Consider the following 20,828-nt stretch of genomic DNA (forward strand, 5'->3'; position numbering starts at 1 on the left):
TCTGTTTTCAGGTATGTGTGTAGGTGCATGCGGGGCTGTCTTTGTTCCATACCTTTCTGTCTTGCAAAGTCATTCAGTGTGGGCGTGTTTAGTTATGTACATGTATGTGTGTGTGTGTGTCTTTTCTATATATACTGCACTTTTTCACTCTGTTCCTCATCACATTGGACAGAGCACTAATCCTCTCAACAGCCCACTTCCTGTCTTGGTAAGTACTTTATTTAGGCCTGTAGCACCTGAATTTGAATACAAAGCTGAGATAAAACCACTAAATAACACTAAAATGATTTTTTTTCAATTGAAATATGACATAAAGTTGTATCGCTGAAGGCTGTGACAACCACAGTTTGTAGAAGATTAGACCAGTGTCATTTTCTGAGCTGCTAAACTGGCATTTTAATCCTGAACTTGTGTCCACATGGCTGTATGCTACAGAATGGCAATTCTGTCTACACCACGGGTCGACAACTAGAGGTGGTCCTGACCAGCTGAATGGTGGGCCAAAATGACCTTGCATGTGTTTCTACATTTATTTATATGTTCTATAATAGCAGCAGATAGCTTCAGGGTAAACTCCCTTCCCTTCATCCAGCAGCGGTGACGCAGACGCAGGACTCTGCTGGAACTAGAAGAGCTGTGTGCGTCTCTTTCTCCTCTCTCTAGCTCAACCATTCATAAAAGGGCCACGCTGTTCTTTTAACACAGCGCTGGAAACAGCACCGTGAAAGTAGGTTGTTAATTCAGTAATGTGAACGATGTCATTCCTGATGACTTTTGAATCACTGCAGTACGTCGAGATCAAATCAAAGAAATCAAATCAAAGATACTTTATTCATCCCCGAGGTGGGAAATTCAAAGTTCAATCCAGCTCGTCCGCGGTCAGACATACAGACATGTAACATTCATGACAAAAGAGTAATACAGAACCAAGCTTAGGCTTAGGCCGTGCAGCCAGTTTTCTACCGGCGCTGCCTTACAAGATAAGAACAGAGATACATTAGGATCATGGTCGAGGAAAAAAAAGGTCACGTTACTCCGGACATACAGAGAAAAAAGATCATGCAAAAGAGACCATGCACAGAAAGTTTTACACAGCTTCAGGAGGATCCATGGCTCCTTAAATCTCCATGAATGCAATGTAAATGAGTGCTGTTCAGATCCCAGCTGCCGTCCACCCTCGTGTGACATTTCTCCTGTTGGTGAACACAGTGGGAACCTGTGGGAATGGCTGATGTAAAGCAACCCACATATAGACATGACAATTCCAACCACTGTGCCATGCACAATATAACTTCTGTGTTGTTATCACATTTTTTAGATAAAATCAAAATACAAACATGTTGTCATTTAATGACTCCATGCGTGCCAGCACGAACTTTGCTTTCTGACTATTTCTGTACAAAAAAATTCTAATCAAATTTGTCCAAATTTAAAGGTTGCTGCATCTGCCGTGAATTTTACATCCCTCTGCAAGGATGCAGCTTTTTACAAAATCTTAATGTCCTGAAAGCTACAAGAAGCATGTTTGTTGACACATTATGCTTCTATTTTTCAATATAAAGCAATAAAAAAAAGTTTTTTTTTACACTTTACACTGTTGTGTTTTTTAAATAAAGTAATAAAAGGTTTAAAGATATGTTTTCCATTTTTCTGCTTCCATCATCTGGATCATTGATCTGATTGGTTGTCTTTCAGTCCAATTGTTTACAAAGACATTAGTAAGTAAATCAATGAGCAAATGAAGTAAAACGAGTCATTTATCATTTAGAGTGGGGTTTTACGTGAGATGTGAAAATCAGCATTTTTTCAAACAAGGAAAATGAGAGGAATTGTTTTCAGATAACTCGTAGGATTAGTGTTTGATGTGTCTGGTTTGTCTGGAACTTGATCATTTAACTTGTGAAAAAAACCTTCTAAAGAGAAAAACATTTAAAATGAAGTTTTCCTTTTCTTTTAGATTGCAAAACTGCTTTTGACCATGACACACACCGGTCCAGATTACGGTACACTGGGACGACTGAATTCCAAAGATTACATCGGTGGCTCCCAAACATGGGATAATCTGCGAGGCGCAAACAGCAGTTTCCCTCTCAAAGTTGAGTGGACGGATCGCTTCAATCAAAAGCACTCCGTTACTCTAAGACTTCATTGAAGTCCAGCCTGCATCTAACGTGTTTTATTCTTCCATTTTAACTACAGTGATGATAATATCTGCAATTATATTATACATTTGTTAGCTGTCTTGTCTCATTTTGTTCCAAAGTGATATTAAGTATGGAGTATTAATATGGAAATTAAGTATTAATAGTATGGATGAATGTACGGTTCTATTAAGTTCAATTTCTTTCATTAAACCTTGAATACACGGTTTGATTTTAAATAACTGAACATACTGTCACAATGAGAGAGAGAGAACCCAGAGAGCAGGTTAAAGGTCAGGTTTCATTAAATAATGGTTGGAAAGACCAGGTGATGGAAGTCCAAACATCTCAGCGGATAGACAACATCAAGTCATGGACAGAAGGACGTTTAGCAAAAGCTTTGGAACTAGCACAACTAGGCTAATCACCCAACACGCTGCGGTGAGAAGAGAGATTGTACCGCAAACAAGAAACACATGAAACTTATTCTCACAGATTTTAAGTCCTGGTTAGTATACAGATGTGAGAACACCTGGGACGTTCAGGGGCTGCGTGTGCTTCTCCAGATATGCTTGCAGCATAAAACGTGTGCCGAATCCTGATCCGGATATGTACTGCGTCTGCAACAATGAACCAAACAAGAGAAACAGAAAGATAAACTACAACTACATTCATGATTTGCATCACAGTATTATGACTTATTAATATTAGGCTACTGCTAATTAATCATGCATTTATTTCAACTGTTTTTAGTTAGTTTGCTTCTGGAATTATATTAACTGGTTGGACAGTACAGGGGTAATGGCAGATTACAACCTGGATGTTCTCCATGAAGAAAAGACTTAAACCAAAACAAAAAGTGGAGATGTTTGTCATCTCCACAGACAAGCAGCTGGCCGGTCACCTCTGCTCACAGAGTGGAAGGAGATACAAAGAAAACTGTTGTTTGTTAGATTACAATCAATTTTTATATATTTTATGTACTTCATCCGTTAAATAAACATTAGTATTTAAAATAAGACAACAAGGATAGCATAGTACATCATTGCTGTGATAAATAGTATTGATAAGAAGTAATGAGACTCTTTTATGTCTGTTTTTCATTAATACTGAAATCTGTTTGACTTAACATGACCAGAATCCAGTCCTCTGTAACATCTTTGCTGCATCATCTCATAATCTCTACATAGCAACATCGCTCTGACCTGTGATTACAGGTTCCATGGTGGTGGTAGAGATCGCACAGGATTCGACGCGCTGTGTTCCTGGTGTGAAGTGACGTTTTCACACATTGGTTCTGACTGGATCAACAACCATGGAATCCGTATCTGTTTCAATGGGTATGCTGATGCATCTACTGGCTTCCGTGATGTTGACTGGGATCGTGTACAGAAAGGTCTGGATGCAGGCAAAACTGTTACTGAAATTGCTAAAATTGTGGGTGAATTAGGGGCAAAGGCATACGGGGCTGAATAAAAGTTCTCCTTCCTAACCTCAGCGTAACGCTGTAGGGAGGCGGTCTGAGACAGAATATTTGGTTTATCAGGTGACAGATGACAATTGATGTCAGGGTTGTGAAAGTGAGGGAAAAAATGACTTAGCAAAGGTTTTTCATTTTACTGGACTGAGGAAATTAACTGATATTGTGATTTTTAATCATTATATAATAGATCGTTCTAACTGAGACATCTGATTGGTTCAGTTTATGTTTACTTTCTGACACTGTGATCATTGTTTACTGATATAAAATTAAAGCATTGATAAATCCATGAGTCGGCATTTTGAGTGTTTCTGTTATTTTGCTTCCTAAAGGAACCAAAGTTTCACTGATTTGTGTCACTTAGAACATATTTGGTGGTTACATTCCTTTGGCTACATTAGCATGCTAACGGTTTGGTATTGCTCCTGTAAATCACTTCAGAGGTGTTTTTATGGTGACAAACCAGATTCTAATGTCTTTATTTGTTTCTATTTACAACAAACAACAGAAGAAACTGCCAAACACGCTGCCACCTTGGGAGACAATTACAGCTCCAATCACAGCTCAGTAATTTTGCAACCTTTTAGCAATTTGAGGATAGATTTACCAACCTGATAAAATAATTGTTGGAAATTTTTGTCTTTTTTTCCTGGTTTGATTTTATTACATGTCAATTTTTGTTCTTTAATTATAAACATTTTCATCTTTTAATTCTTTTAAATTCTTTTCCAAATGAGAGTTGAATTTGTTTGAGCATTTATCTGAAATGTAAAAGTGTAAACTTGTTCATTCTTCATTTTTACTCATTTTACTCCTCTTTTTCCTCAATCCTTTCTAATTGACTACTGTTTTTAATGTTGCTTTTATTTGCAATGAAGACTGCAACATTCTGTGGTTAAAGTACTCTCCTGTAAGTTATTTAACCTTTTAAATGGTCTGTTGAAAGGCTTGTTGGAGGTTTTGGACATCTGGTGTGAACTGCGCTTGCAGTCAGGAGTGGACTGGGACAAAAATGCAGCCCTGGCATTTTCTGTCCACTCCAGCCTAATGCCTTTACACCTGACACTACATAGAACCCAACAAATCCTGCAGCATGAAAACATAAAAACTGATAAATCCACCATACTAGAGGAGATTCAACAGCCAGACTTTGGTGCGGTGAAAGCACAGAATGAAGGAAGAGAGAGCAAGTCTTCGAGCATGGACGGAGGTGGAACAACTACTCAGGCTTTCACATGTCACGTGGTCAACCTGAGAAGGTACTGGATACATTATTAATTCTGAAAAATGAAGAAATGTTTTCCTCTGTCCTGAACCTAGAGTTGAAACCTTTTTGGATGTGCATTTCTTTTAAAACGTTTTAAAACTTATTCTCATTATGAAGTATGAAATTATATCCCATTAAAAAACACACGATAAACATCCCATAATCTGACAGTGGTCCCAAATGAGACAAGTCCACAAATAGAACAGAGGCAGAACGACTCCTCAGATATATCAGAGCAACCTGTAATGGACAGTAAAGGATAATTTAGTGTAGATGATTACACCAGAAGACACATAAGCACAGTGACTCTTCTCTGCTAGTCTGTCTATCAGAGTCAGAGTGGCCATCAACATCATTGCCTCCATTTTATGGGATGACAGGAAGCTTCTGAGTCTGTTTTCAATAAACGTCAAGCCACCTGCATGAGGGATAATGTAAACAGGTATTTATAAGAAAGCCCTTGGACAGGGTATGCATCTCTTAGCATGATGAAAGGGTGAAGTAGAGGGCATTCTTTGCAGGAGCAACAGCATATGGGAGTTTTCTCAACCTCTTCCGTGTTGCCCTCCTCACCACCTGATCCATCTTCTACTGTTCTTGCTCTGCCTATGGTGATACCTTCAGCCTGTTCCACTGCAGTTCAAAGCTTTTCAACTCAGCCCGCATATTTTCCGTGGTTGCCCTGCTGTCACATCCTTGCATGGAGTTGCTGAAGTCTTAAATAAAACATCAATAAAAAGAGCAGCTCCGTGAAACTCCGTGTGGTTAAAATGTGTGTGTGCTTATCTGGGTTCAGACCGGCCGGCAGCTGAACATTGACCGTACCGACCGGTTCAGTCAACATCCGTTTCATTTTTTACAACTGTAACTTCAGATTGTGTTAAAAAGTACATTTATTGTTTAAAAAATGGTCCAACATGGAATAAAACTGAGACGTATTAACATGAACGACATGCCTCGTTGTCAACATGCTATCTGAACAGGCAAGGCGAGCAGACATTAAAAATGAGGACTTTACCATTCAGAGACAGTTTGGTGTAAACGTGCTCCTTCCACCATCTCGGTATCTTCTCTCTCAGGCTCAGAGTCCGGTTCAGACATCAGTGCTGAATTCAGAAAGCTGCTGCTGTCGGGTTAGCTGCTATCACTAGCCGCTAATGTTTTTAGCATGGAGACTACTGGCCTCGCCCCCCCCTTCCGACTCCGGACTTCCAGCGATCAATCAGCGAGCAGCTCATTAACATTATTTTAATCCATATCCAGGTTGGTGAAAATCTCACGTGAATTCTCGAGAGGAAAGTTTTGTTGTGAATAAAGAGTCAGAAAAAGCCCTTCATAAATTTTATTTTGTTGAATAAGTTTTTAAACAGTTATTTAAAAACCATTAGAGGACAGTTTGGCACATGAAAAGACCAGGTTATGACTCTTTTAAGGATGGAAATAAGGGAGTTCATGTTTGTGTAGAATTGCGGGCGGGAGGTGGTGGTTGGTGGACACAAATTCAGGATAAGCATAGATGAGAAGTCTGCTATGGGACAGACAAGACGACACAAGGAAGCTGATGAAACACAGGGATTAAATACAGGGAAATAAAAGTGCAACATATATTTGAAAAGTTTTTTTTTTTTTAAATATATTTCCAATAAAATAAAACAAAACATACAAAAAACAAAAGTAACTTAAAAAACAAAACAAAACCAGACATACTCGAAAAGGAGTGGACAGAAGTACAAAAAACGGATTAAACCCCACCCCTTTGCCATCAGTCTTTACCGCGTATTCATATACACATACATACATGTGTTAAATAATATTTCCAAATTTTTAACTGTTCTTTCCATCTGTACATAAAGAAAGAGACAAATAAAGAAACAACAACAAAAACATATACAGCATTGTCAGTGACCCTTGCTAAATATGAACTCTCTCCTGCAGCCATGTACCTGGCAAAATGATGTTTTTATACAGTTTTTAAAATAGAATTATATTTGGACATTGCTTCAACCCTTGTTCTAACCCATTCCATAACTTTACCCCTCGTACCGAAACGTGTTTTTTTAAGTTAAAAATTCCCTTCAGATTATAAACCTCTGTTTTCCTGAAACAGTGTTTGAATGCTAAATGGTAATTAGTTATTTGTTTGTTCCATATTTGTGCTGTTACATACGAGTATAACGCGGAGAACTTCGAAATCTATAAATGCAGGTGGAGAGGAATCCTGGGAAATGTAGTCTGGGACGCTGATCAGTAGGCAGGTGAGGCTGTACGAACCAGAGGAGGAGCAGACATGACATCAGTAGATCTGCATGTGAGAGGAACAATTATGAGTGTGATTTTAAACAGGTGTGTTGTTGCCCTTGGTGAGTGAAGGCTTGTTTTACTTGGATAATAGTTTTTATCATGTGAAGCTACTTCCTGCTTTGCTGCTTTGCTCTCTTTTCACCTGTCATTTTTGCATTTTACAGCCTTTCTGTTTCTATACAGCTTAATGACTTCTTAAATGAAAGTGGAAATCTTGATAAATTCCAGTCCGGCTTTCGACCTCATCACAGCACTGAAACACCTCTGGTCAAAGTCTTAAATGATATTAGGTTGAATATGGATTCTGGTCAAGTGTCAGCTCTGCTGGATCTCAGAGCTGCATTTGATCCTGTAGATCACAGAATTCTGTTGGACAGGCTGGAAAACTGGGTTGGATTTTCTGAAGTGGTCCTTAACTGGTTCAGGTCCTCTTTACACACTCAAAAATAGAGGTACCATCTTGTACCTAAAAAGGTACAAATGCTTGTCGCTGGGGGTGTACTCTTTTGAGAGACATTTCTGTACCCTTCAGTTCTGGTCTATTTTTGTACCTTATCAAGTTCAACTTCACCTTTTCAAGTTATGTTTTTTTATGGTTTCCACAGGATTAGGCCTGGTCCATGCAACTTAGCAATATTATCTTATCTTTAATCTAGAAATAATCTTCAAAAACTCAAAATACTGACCAGCCATACACTTAGTTTGCAGCATCTGACCTTCATTGTCTGGTGTAGTAAATGACTGTTAAGTAGTACTACTGTCATCACTCAACTCTGCTCTAGTTTGTAACATTACAGCCATTAACATGACATTTTTCAATGCTGCAGGTACCCTTATGGTCAAAATGGTACACATTTGTACTTTATGTCACTTTGAACCCTTTTTCGTTCTCTGAAGGTGCTTCTGGTCTCTTAAAGACCAGTATTGTACTTTTGAGAGAACATTTCTTTAAAATGTACATATAGGTACAGAAAGGTCCTTATCTTGTACCTCTATTTTTGAGAGTGTAGAAAGCCGGAGTTGTTACAATTGACAGCTATGAATCTGAGCAAGTGACTTGTGGAGTACCTCAGGGATCGGTCCTTGGACCTCTTCTGTTCAACTTGTATATGCTCCCTTTAGGTCAAATAATATAGAACTTTAACATCAATTATCACAGTTATGCAGATGACACGCAGCTTTATGTGTCATTGTCACCAGATGACCACAGTCCAATAGACTGACTGTGCCAGTGTTTGGAGCAAGTAAACACCTGGATGAGAAAGAATTTTATTCAATTAAATGAAGACAAAACTGAGATTATTCTGTGTGGTAGCAAAAAGAAGAGGGTCAGCGTTGGTAAACACCTGGAGACTTTGGCTCTCAAAAACACCAATCAAGTCTGTAACCTTGGAGTGTTGATGGACTCAGATCTGACTTTCAGCAGCCACATAAAAGCTTCGCTAAGAAGCTTTATACCAACTGAGAAACATCAACAGAAGTAAAAGTTTAGTCTCCCAGAAAGATCAGAAGAAACTCCTCCATCATTCATCTCCAACAGACTGGATTACTGGAACGGTCTTTTAACAGGACTTCCTGAAGAGAGCATTAAACATCTGCAGCTCATCCAGATGCTGCTGCTAGAGCTTTAACTAGAACTAAGAGGTCTGAACGCATCACACCAGTTTTAACATCTTTACACTGGTTTCCAGTTTACACTGGTTTCCAGTTTATACTGGTTTCCAGTCAGTCACAGGATAGATTTCAAAACCTTGCTGATTGTTTACAATTCCCAGAATGGTTTAGGACCAGAATCCATCTGTGATATATTCAGAGAATATAAACCAAGCAGAGACTCTGGTCAACTAGTCCAGACCAGAGTCCAGACCAGAGTCCAGACCAGAGTCCAGACCAGAGACCAGACCAGAGTCCAGACCAGAGACCTGACCAGAGTCCAGACCAGAGTCCAGACCAGAGTCCACACCAGAGTCCAGACCAGAGACCAGACCAGAGTCCAGACCAGAGTCCAGACCAGAGACCAGACCAGAGTCCAGACCAGAGACCAGACCAGAGTCCAGACCAGAGTCCAGACCAGAGACCAGACCAGAGTCCAGACCAGAGTCCAGACCAGAGACCAGACCAGAGTCCAGACCAGAGTCCAGACCAGAGTCCAGACCAGAGACCAGACCAGAGTCCAGACAAGAGACCAGACCAGAGTCCAGACCAGAGTCCAGACCAGAGACCAGACCAGAGTCCAGACAAGAGACCAGACCAGAGTCCAGACCAGAGACCAGACCAGAGTCCAGACCAGAGTCCAGACCAGAGACCAGACCAGAGTCCAGACCAGAGTCCAGACCAGAGACCAGACCAGAGACCTGACCAGAGTCCAGACCAGAGACCAGACCAGAGTCCAGACCAGAGTCCAGACCAGAGACCAGACCAGAGTCCAGACCAGAGTCCAGACAAGAGACCAGACAAGAGACCAGACCAGAGTCCAGACCAGAGACCAGACCAGAGACCTGACCAGAGACCTGACCAGAGTCCAGACCAGAGACCTGACCAGAGTCCAGACCAGAGTCCAGACCAGAGACCAGACCAGAGTCCAGACCAGAGACCAGACCAGAGTCCAGACCAGAGACCTGACCAGAGTCCAGACCAGAGTCCAGACCAGAGACCAGACCAGAGACCAGACCAGAGTCCAGACCAGAGTCCAGACCAGAGACCAGACCAGAGTCCAGACCAGAGTCCAGACCAGAGACCAGACCAGAGTCCAGACCAGAGACCAGACCAGAGACCTGACCAGAGTCCAGACCAGAGTCCAGACCAGAGACCAGACCAGAGACCAGACCAGAGTCCAGATCAGAGTCCAGATCAGAGTCCAGACCAGAGTCCAGACCAGAGACCAGACCAGAGTCCAGACCAGAGACCAGACCAGAGTCCAGACCAGAGACCTGACCAGAGTCCAGACCAGAGACCTGACCAGAGTCCAGACCAGAGTCCAGACCAGAGTCCAGACCAGAGACCAGACCAGAGACCAGACCAGAGTCCAGACCAGAGACCAGACCAGAGTCCAGACCAGAGTCCAGACCAGAGACCAGACCAGAGACCTGACCAGAGTCCAGACCAGAGTCCAGACCAGAGACCAGACCAGAGACCAGACCAGAGTCCAGACCAGAGTCCAGACCAGAGACCAGACCAGAGTCCAGACTAAACATGGAGAAGCAGCATTTAGCCGTTACGCTGCAAACAAGTGGAATAATCTGCCAGTGGAGATTAAACCACCAAATGTTAAATCCAGGTTAAAAAACATTTCTTTTCTAATGCGCCTGTGCATGACATCTGCACAGCAACTTTTAATTAATTCTGCTTTAATTATTTTAATATAATTTATGATTTTATTATGATTTTGTTATTTGTGTTTTTTATGCTTTTTTTTCTGTAATACCTTTAATGTTTCATGTAAAGCACTTTGAATTGTCTTGTACATGAAAGGTGATATACAAATAAACTTGCCTTGCCTAAAGCATTTCCACCACTGTGAGATGTCTTTATAACAACCTCATTTCTTTCTTGTGAAGCTTTTCTCTCACTGTTTTTCCCTGCATAAAAGTTTTATTACTCTGCTCCTCCTGGCGACATGGCTGCCTGATGACCTGACACATCCTCCGCATTGGCTGGAGAAGCAACTCTGGTGAACTGAGCCAAACCAGAAAATCAGCTTGGATTTTCCAAATATAACATGATTCTGTGTTAAACTCCAGAATGCCTTGAAACTGTGTATTGTCATTGTGTTTAGGAGAAAAGCAGCTTTCTGATGTAGAAACCATGTCAGTGTGCATTAGGCAGGGGTCTGGTCCAAAAACACAAAGGATATACCTCACACTGTTTACTGAGCCGTAGGAAACTAAAAGAACAACAACATCAAATAACAAGCAATGCATTTTAGGAAGTGTTGCATAATTCACAACAAGCAATTGGGAAGAGTTTTGCTGGATCTGGACGTTACATTTGCTGCAGGGAGAAGTCGAAGCTGAAGGACAGAACACAGACAGGTTCTTACTGTTGCTGGAACAAAGTGGTGTTTCTGGGAAATGACCAGCTCCTGGTATCATTTCTGTGTTGATATAACCAGTACACATCTGTTGTGGACCAGTGATGCTCCACCTCTCCAGCAGTCCACATGCACAGACCCAACAGCCAGAACAAGGAGGATTACAGCGTTGTGTTCCTGCTGCAGAGGCTGCTGAGATGATGTGGACATTCTGTCAACTTCTGGAGAACAAAAACAAAATCCACCATCCTAAAAACACAGATTCAGAGCATGCTGCATGTCTTCTTCTCTGCTTTTGGTGTGTTTCTGTTCCAGTGTTACAGCGCCACCCACAGGCCCAGCTGACAGCCGCAACGTTTTCTGGGATTTTATGTGGATGTAAACATGTTGGAGTCTGTCTTTAAGAAAAAACAGATCAGTTCCATCTGCATGTGGAGGTTGTGTAGGACTGAAGTAAAATAAATCAACAACCAAACACACACCAACATTATTAAACAGAATAAAGTCATTAATAATAATGAAATATGTGTTAAAAATGATGTTTTATTCTTCAAAGTTTCCGGTTCACAGCTGTTCCTCATCGCTGTTTTTTTCTCTGCAGCTAAATATTGTTGTGTTTTTGCTGCTTTATTCTGATGTCCACTTACAGATAGAAAATATTCCTAAATAGACAAGAAAAGTAACTTCTGACTGGCTGTTTTATGCAGGCATGCAGATTTGGTGACTGGATGCTGAACATCAGGTAAAGATGTGAGCGCTGACGTCAGCATGAGCTTTCCTCCTCATTCGCGCCATACAAGCTGTGACCACCAGATGTCCCCGTCTGTCCGTATGGAAGACTCGAGGTGACTGAACATCTGAGCTTTGGGTGAAACTGAGAAACACCAAGAAGAGTTTAGATCCTGGAAACCCAGAATCTCCACGCAGCCGACTACAGTTGCATGTTTGTGTTAAATGTGTCATACGGATCCTCTGTTTGGTGGACATAGAACGCCATGATGTTGCTGGGACTCACCTGAGCTCTGATCCACCTCCAGCGGACACAAAACTGCAGACATGACAGAAAGATTTTATCAGGACTGTTGTGCTTGGTGGCGGTCACACGTCTGTCTGTTTCCACCAGCAAATAAAAACATTCCAACCAGAGAGGAAGACGGCCGACAGCAGAGGAAGAGGAGCACATTTTTATACTTATTAATGCTAAAATAAACCTGTAGGTTGCATATTTGTGTCCCATTAACCTCACAATCTCAGTACCGAGGTTACAGAAGAAGAAGGCTGCTTTGTTTATTATTATTATTTATTTATTTATTATTTCTTTTTGTACTTACAATGCAGGGATTGTCTATTTTCTCCCACAGTTGTTCCTGTTTAGCTGCTGGATGTGAGGCGCTGAGCATTTGAGCATCATTTTGTACCATATACTTGGAGACATGGACCCTGTTGCTATGGAAACCTCAAAGATGAAAGATTGAAATGGCAACAGAGAATAAGAAGAGCTGATTAAAACAGATAAATAAAAGAGGATTGAATTGGAAAATGTGTTTTTCTACATCTGTCTGAGTCTGGGACACTTCTGATTGGCTACAGATAGACATATTGATCACTTCACTGTTAATCTTTGTCACCAGAGATTCACACTCGTCTGGAAAGTGATGGAAAGATCTTTGCTGTAAATGAGATATTTGGGATTTTGTCATGTTGGAGAGAGCATGAAGTGTTTAGACTATAGTTATCATACTGATCCTGTTATAACATGTTTCTGACAACATGTTATAAACTGTTTGAGGCCCAGAGTGGTCAGTCAGAGACGGTTTGACTGTGGCACAGACACATTTTAGTCATGTGTACAGAGGGCAGGTAAGTGAGGAGTGACCCAGTAGGTAATTACACCATGCTGTCGTAACGTAATTACTGAGATGGCAGATTCATACAAGGCGTGCTTTAAACATTGATGCATTTCATCATTTAACTGCCATGAAAGTGAAGAGCTGAAAGGTGCAAACTACAGGATAAAGGAGCAGTTTCCCAAAGACCTCCTGGAGATCCAGTGATCCGTCACCAAAGGCTTCTGAGCTCTCATTGCTGTTGATAAATTAATTACAAATGTACGGTTGTACCTCAACCCAAGCACCATTTCATGACTCTACTGATCTCAGGTGATGTATATCTAGTTCTCATTATATCATGTTGATCGTAAATCTGCCAAAAAATCATTTATAGAAATAGTAAACAGTGCGTTTTTTCTTTCTTTTTTTTTTATACGATTGTCAGTCTTTTCACTGTTCACTTCTCTTCTATCTCACTTTTTCACAGTTAACTGTTATCCCATCTGTAACATTAATCCGACCCCCACCACACACAGACGTTATAACTTCAGGCTCAGCTGCTGACACACACCAGTACTTCACAAAGTGCACAATCAATGAGGAAACACAGATAAAAACACATAAGAAGACATTTAAAACACAGACTTGTTCTGTTAGACTTGCTCACGCACACATAAATAAACAGTGGGACTCACAGAGACACACGCTTCAGTCATAGGCATGTAGCACTTATCCAGCATCAGGCCATGAACACACTGAGGTTTGTTACTTCGAACGTGCGTGGAGCTGGTGCAGGTAAAAAGAGGTCACACTTGGTTTTGTCCTGAGTGATGCATGTCTTTCTGAGATGTCCGACCTGGTCCAGAGGAAGTACCAGATCTCCAGTTAAAGCTCTGAGCTTTGGGACTGAAACCAGGAAACCACATTTGGTGGAACGAAACCAGAAGTTTGATCATGTCTGAAGTGACAGTGAATTAAGGTGAGGACTCTGGTTTGTTCCTTTTCAGCACCGACTCTAAAAAATTAGATCTGCTAGGCATGTCGTCTCACTGCTATAACAATGAGAAATTTGAAATGAGCAATGTTGCTATGGCAACAGCAGCCTCTCCAATTAAAGCTTTTGTGGAAAGCATTAGAGAGGGAACCAGGAGAGCAGAATTCATTGTGGGGCTGATGGGCAGCTGTAACCTGTCCAGAAGCTGAAACTCCCAGTGAGGTTAGCTGACTTTAATAAAGCAGGGACGTTTCAGCTGTTTGTTGACTGACAGAGGAAGACAAGCTGACACTTCTCTGCCAAATTCCACAGTGTGTTTCAGTAAGTCAGACCTGACAGCTATGCACATCTATTAGAAGCACTGAAGCTGCATTTCATTTCTGATCGCATGTTAATAAATATTTTATCTAGTAATCCAGACTGAACTGAAATTACGAGCATGTATGGCTCCCCCTCATTTGGAACTGCTGAGTGCTTAAATCCATGAAACTGATACAAACATTAAAGCATGAAAAGAAAACAGCGTGACAAAAAACATGGATTTCCCTCCAGGACTCTAAGCCTACACTCCTACACAGCACACCACGCACGGCCGGGATATGGCTGGAAAATTAGTCCATGAGAGGAGAGGAGGAACATTTTTTTATAACTCCTGAGGTTGTATGGTCCATGCAATACATTCAATAAGTCGGCTACATCGCAAGGCACAACTAGCAGAAGGTAACGCTGATAAGAAAGAACGGTTTATAACAGATTATTGAAAGTAAACAAATGTTGGTATAAAGATCAACTTGTTGCTTAGGCAGCAAACTAAAGAGAAACCAAAAAGAAATACAGACTTGATGAATGAATATGCTGGTAAAATTACTCAAGTTCTGCTAGAACCATTGATGCACAAGGTTTCGACCAGTGATGGGTTTGTATTTGAACTGGTACCAATGTAAGACCGTACCGGGATAAAGTGGAGGCCAGTTAATGAGGTAGTATAGAGTACAATGAGCCTGTTCACATGCTCACCCAAAATCTGTTTATTATCTGATTTCTGGAATATAAGATTATTCAAGTGATTATTGAAACAACATAACTGTCATGATTTGGGTTTTTCGGTGCTTTGTTTTTTGGGCTTCCTGTTTTATTTTGTAGTTTTTCCTGTTTAGTTCCTCGGTTCTTGTTTAGCTTCATTGATTTCCCGTTATTGAGTTCACCTGGGTTCATTTAGTTAATTTGTTTCACCTGTGTCTCGTTTTGTTCTGTGTATTTATACTCCTCAGTTTTCATTCCTTGTTGCTGGATCATTGGTTGTAGTTAGTCCCTTGAGTGTCCTTTGTAAAATAAAGCCACTAGCATCTACATCCCTGTTCCCCTCATCTCTGCGTTTGGGTCCACATCTCCGCTACCACCTTAACAATAACATGATGAAAATGAAAAATGCTTTATTAATCCCCAAAGGAAAATTTAATATTGTAGTAGATATTAATTAACTAGAGGAGGTCTTGTTCCGGAGGCTGATGGCTGCTGGCAGGAATGATCTTCTGTATGTTTCAGTCTTACATCGGACCTGAAGAAGCCTCTCACTGAACACACTCAGTTGTTTCATCACTGTGTTGTGGAGAGGGTGTGAAGAATCCTCCATCATCTTCATCAGCTTGTGCAGCATTCTTCTTTGGACAATCAGCTCCAGCGGCTCCAGAGTTACTCCAAGCACAGAAGCAGCTTTCTGGATCAGTTTGTTGATTCTCTTCAAGTCTCTGGTTCTGATGCTACTACCCCAGCAGATGCTGCAAAGCTGACTGCACTCTCCACAACAGACTTATAGAAGATATGCAACATCTTGGTGCAGACGTTAAACCATCTCAGCTTCCTTAAGAAGTACAGTCTGCTCTGACCTTTCTTGTAGATGTAGTCAGTGTTGCATTTCCAGTCCAGTTTGTTGTCCAGCTGAACTCCAAGATACTTGTATTCCTCCACCACCTCCACCTCCTCTCCCAGGATGGAAACAGTGCTTTGTTTATTCTTCTTCCTCCTGAAGTCAACAATCATCTCTTTTGTTTTGCTGCTATTTAATATGAGATGATTGTCACCGCAGCATTTAACAAACTGACTGACCAGTTCTCTGTACTCTGCTTCTTGTCCATCCCTGATACACCCCACAACTGCAGAGTCATCAGAGTATTTCTGCAGATGACAGGACTCAGAGTTGGACTGGAAGTCTGAGGTGTACAGAGTGAAGAGGAATGGCCAGAGTACAGTTCCTTGTGGTGCACCAGTGCTGCTGACCTCCATCTCAGACACACAACCTTTCAGTCTCACAAACTGTGGTCTGTTTGTGAGGTAGTCATAGATCCAGGTGGTTGTGGAGGTATCCACCTGGAATTTATGGAGCTTCTCACATAACAAAGCAGGCTGAATGGTATTAAAAGCACTGAGAAATGAAAGAACATGACCCTCAGAGTGCTGCCTGAATGGTCCAGATGAGAGTGTGCTCTCTGGAGCAGGTATATGATGGCATCTTCAACCCCAAGTCCATTACGATATGCAAACTGGAATGGGTCCTGAAAGGTGTTTACTTGCTTGTTGAGGTGAGCCAGTAAGAGTCTCTCCAGGACTTTCATGATGTGAGATGTCAGGGCAACTGGTCTGTAGTCACTTGGTTCAGCTGGTTGTGTTTTTTAGGCACTGGAACAAGGCAGGAGGTTTTCCACAGCACTGGGACTCTATTTAGTCTCAGACTGGTGTTGAAAAGGTGCTGGAGAATCGGACATAGTTGTTCTGAGCAGGTCTTGAGAACTCTGGGACTGACACCATCTGGACCTGCAGCCTTGTTCTGGTTCAGTTTCTCAAGTTGCTTCTTAACCTGATTGCAGGAGACAAACAAGGTGGAGGTCTCAGGATGTCCTGATGTGGAGGGAGATGAAGCTGTGTTCTGGTCCATGACTGAGCTGCAGGGTGACAGATTGGAGGCGTGACAGGAAAGCAGTGGGCTTATGGAGGGTGTGTGGTCTGTTGGGCTGGAGGTAGGGGGTGAACTGAACCTGGTGAAGAATATGTTCAGCTGATTATATATGATTACGCTTCATCGGTCACTAAACTCATTTACATGAGTATTAAATCTGTTACTGTAACTGAGATTAATCAGATTACTACAGTAACAAGATTTGACGATGAAAATTCATCCATCCACTTTCTTCCACTTATCCATGGGGGTGCAAAGGTGTTGAGAAGGTGTTCCCATGCCATCCGAGAGATATAATCCCTCCAGCATGTCCTGGGTCTCCTCCTGCATGGTCCTGGAACACCTCACCAGGAAGGTGTCCAGGAGGTATCCTGACCAGATGCCCGAACCACCTCAAATGGGCAGTAGTTTTACTCTAAGCCCCCCTCCCCAATGAGCGAGCTTCTCACTCTAACTTTAAGGGAGAGCCCAACAACCCTGTGGAAGAAACTCATTTCAGCTGCTTAAATTTTCAATTTTGTTCTTTCATTCACCACCCACAGCTTGTGACCTTAGGTGAGGGAACATGGATAGTCTGATTAATCAAGACTTTTGGCTTCTTGCTTAGTTCCTTCTTCATTACAACAGACTGGCGCAGAGTTTACATCAACATAGATGCCACACAACCCCGTCATGAATTCTTTGTTCTTGTTGAGGATCATGGTCTCGGTCTTTGGAGATGCTGATTCTAATCCCAACCGCTTCACACTCAGCCATGAATTACTCAAGCTCTAAAAATTCATTATCCTACATACCCTGGTCTACATTCCTGTCCATTATTAGATTTATTTTGAAATAAGTATATAGCGGCTATAGCCTTTGCGTGAGCTGCTAATGTGCAAGGCAATGGTCTTAGCATTAGCTGCTAATATGTTAGCTAATACTTTCTTCATTTGCTCGTACTTCCTTCTGTACACTATCCGGAAGAGATTAAATAGGCAGAAATTATACCACTTTAGCACATGCTCAGATGCATCAAACTAAAGAATAAGAAATATTGATTGTTTTGAATATAAAAGGAACTTTAATCACTACGTATGAACTCTGACATCAATCTGATAATTGACTGTAAAATGTAAAACAAGATTTTTTTAAATATCACAATTCAGTCATTAATGTAGAAACATGAATATTACAGTAATCTGATTATTACAGTAATCTGATTACTCCCAGTTACCTAATTTTGGTGGTCATGTAAACAGGCTGAAGGATGAGCGCTTCGCCATGAAAGAAGCTTCAGTAACAAAAGGAATAGATTACAGGTAAACCTTTTGTGGGCAGTCCTGCAGATTACATATCTATCATCTACAATGGTTATTTATTCCGGTCCTGCAAGATTTGCAATCCAACAAGTTTTTCCATGCATCCCTGTTTCAACCCACCTTACTGAAATTAATAAGTCATTGTGCAGAACTTGATAGGCTGTTAAATCCGTTTATTTTTATTCAGGTGTGTTGAAGCAGGAATACCCTGAAAACTTGCTGAATAGAAGCGGGTGGTGGGGGGGGGGGGGGGGGGGGGGGGGGGGGGGGGTAATTTAGTTAAGTTGGATACTTCATTATCTGGGACGGTATTCTTAATGCCCTCAAGCCATCTAAATTAGTTTTACAATGGAAACGTTTTCAGGGCTTATAGCTGTAATATGAGGCGTCAAACTGGTGGAAATAGATGCCTTTGTAGACGTGCTGAAACAACAGTGTGCATGAACTGTGCTTGCATGTGTGAGCGTGGGGAGTGGTCGCAGCATTTGTTTGGCAGCGGTATTTCAGGCACATGGGCTCTATGACAGGCTCCCAGAAAGAGAGAGGGAGAGAGAAAGTGAGAGAGGGAGGGCGGAAGCCTACACAATCTCCCGGTACAACCTCAGTGTGTTGGATAAGCTGTGAGAGTGAGCTCTACCTCCAAACCACTCCACTGCTTGAGGAAAAACCAGCAACTGGGTGAGTCCACTTTCGTCTCTCTCATGCTGTTTGCTTTATCTCCAGAGAAATGAGGAGATATGTATGAAATGTCAGATTTAAAGAGATATTCTCCTGTATCAAAGATCACAGTTCAGTGAAGTACTCTCAGTACATAGTTGGTACTGTCCGTCAGTTGTCCAGACATTACTTGCTGTTCATTTGGAGATAAAATAAGTAACAGGGGTCTCACTATTCCATAATCTTTTAATTCCTTCAAGCTGTTGGCTGTTTGCAGCATCCCAGCAGGGGTCTGGTTTTAACCAACATGTATTTTTACTTATGGATGGACAGAAATACAATGACACAACATGGCATCGTTCCCCATCAGAGACTAGATTTAAGAAACAAAGTGATGATATTTGAACCTGACAGGAAGGTAACAGGAAGCAGGGCATGCTTGTGGGTGTGATTAATGCATGTACATCGACACAAATGCGCTCCCACGCACACTCTGCTGCTCTTGGCTGCCTTCAGAGAAGCAATCACCCACTACCCTTTTCCTTCTCACCGTCAGATGAACATTTCAGCACATGTGGCTGTTCAGGGAGCAGAGACGATAATGAAGCACATTTATCAGCATCTGAGATCACATGAATGTGGCTCAACCAGGATGAGGAGGTTTGTAACCTCAGATTTTATTCACATTTAGCAGCAAAATCCAGGGAATACTTTTTCTCTCTGGTTAACGGGTACCAGTAGCCTAGCTTAACAGAAACTGACAACATGGCAAAACAAAATCTAATAAATTTAAAAGTGCTGAAAGGTTCTGACTTTGCATAAAGAGCAAGCCATATTATCCCCATCTTGAAACTAGTTTTGGACAGTTAGACACCCTGAAGCTAGCATCGTTTCTTACACGGGAGACTCGAGGAAAACCAGCCCTAACATTCATCAGTTGCAGCTGGTTTGATGCTCTGAAGTGAAAATATAAGCGTAAGAAGAACATCTACCGATGTCCCCTCTTCTTTGGTTTGTCTGTTGTTGTAGCTGTTTGCTAGCTGACATGCTAATCAATATCATGCTCCCCAGTCCAAGTTCCCTCCGCTGCTTTGGCTAGAAGTTGAATTTAGCTAACTTTGGTTTGCGTGTGCACGTGTTGCATCAGTCTCAGTCTGTTTGGCCGTCATGTTGCTTACATGCACCACCAGCTTTTTCCCCGCTGCGCTACATGTACAGGTATTCAGAAAGTCAGCTTATCAATGAGTTTGACTTGACTGAGTTGACAGCATCTGGAAGGAACCCCCCCCCCCCCAGCGTTATTGTTGTGGCTTCACTGTGAAGAACCCCGTTGGAGAGACAATAAAAACAAGTGGAATGGATTTACTGCAGGCTGTATGAGCGTTAATCAGCCTAATTTCACCTTGATAAACTGTTGTTTAGTAGACAGAGCTAAGACATACGCTGTTAGTCTGTACACTGTTAATCCATAACTGATGAGATTAAGGCTGGAGGAGCAGGGATTAGAAGTCAGGAGGACGTTGGCTGAGTGGCCAGACATGCTGCAGGGTAACAGGGTCATGGCTCTGCTACTGGGGGGTGAGATAGACCATAACAAAACCAGGGACAGGAAAATCTGTCAGGGTTTTACACAAGCTGTACAAAACTAAAATAGTAATGACAGGTTTTATTTACTGTTCTGTGAAGAACATGTTGAGGCAGAATTCATGTCATGTGTGTTTTAATAGAACTAAAGCATAAATAAGTCACACCAAAATCTCACATCATGCAGACAGAATATCATGGTCCTGAGACATTTACAGTCTGCAGGACAATGACTGTACCTGTGAGAGGCATCACTCAGTGTTATGATACATATTAATATGTAATACAATG

General features: G+C 41.6%; 1 protein-coding gene across 1 annotated transcript in view; it reads left to right on the forward strand.

The window, feature by feature from the left end:
* Positions 1–18,872: 18,872 nt before the first annotated feature.
* Positions 18,873–20,828, forward strand: part of palmdb (palmdelphin b) — a 36,198-nt gene continuing 34,242 nt past the window's right edge. Inside the window, exon 1 of the mRNA XM_079259567.1 lies at positions 18,873–18,974. The gene's annotated coding sequence lies outside the window, so the exon portion shown is untranslated. The remainder of the gene's footprint in view (positions 18,975–20,828) is intronic.

Source organism: Telmatherina bonti (genome assembly GCF_933228915.1).
Source record: "Telmatherina bonti genome assembly, chromosome: 20".
Lineage (NCBI taxonomy): Eukaryota > Metazoa > Chordata > Actinopteri > Atheriniformes > Telmatherinidae > Telmatherina > Telmatherina bonti.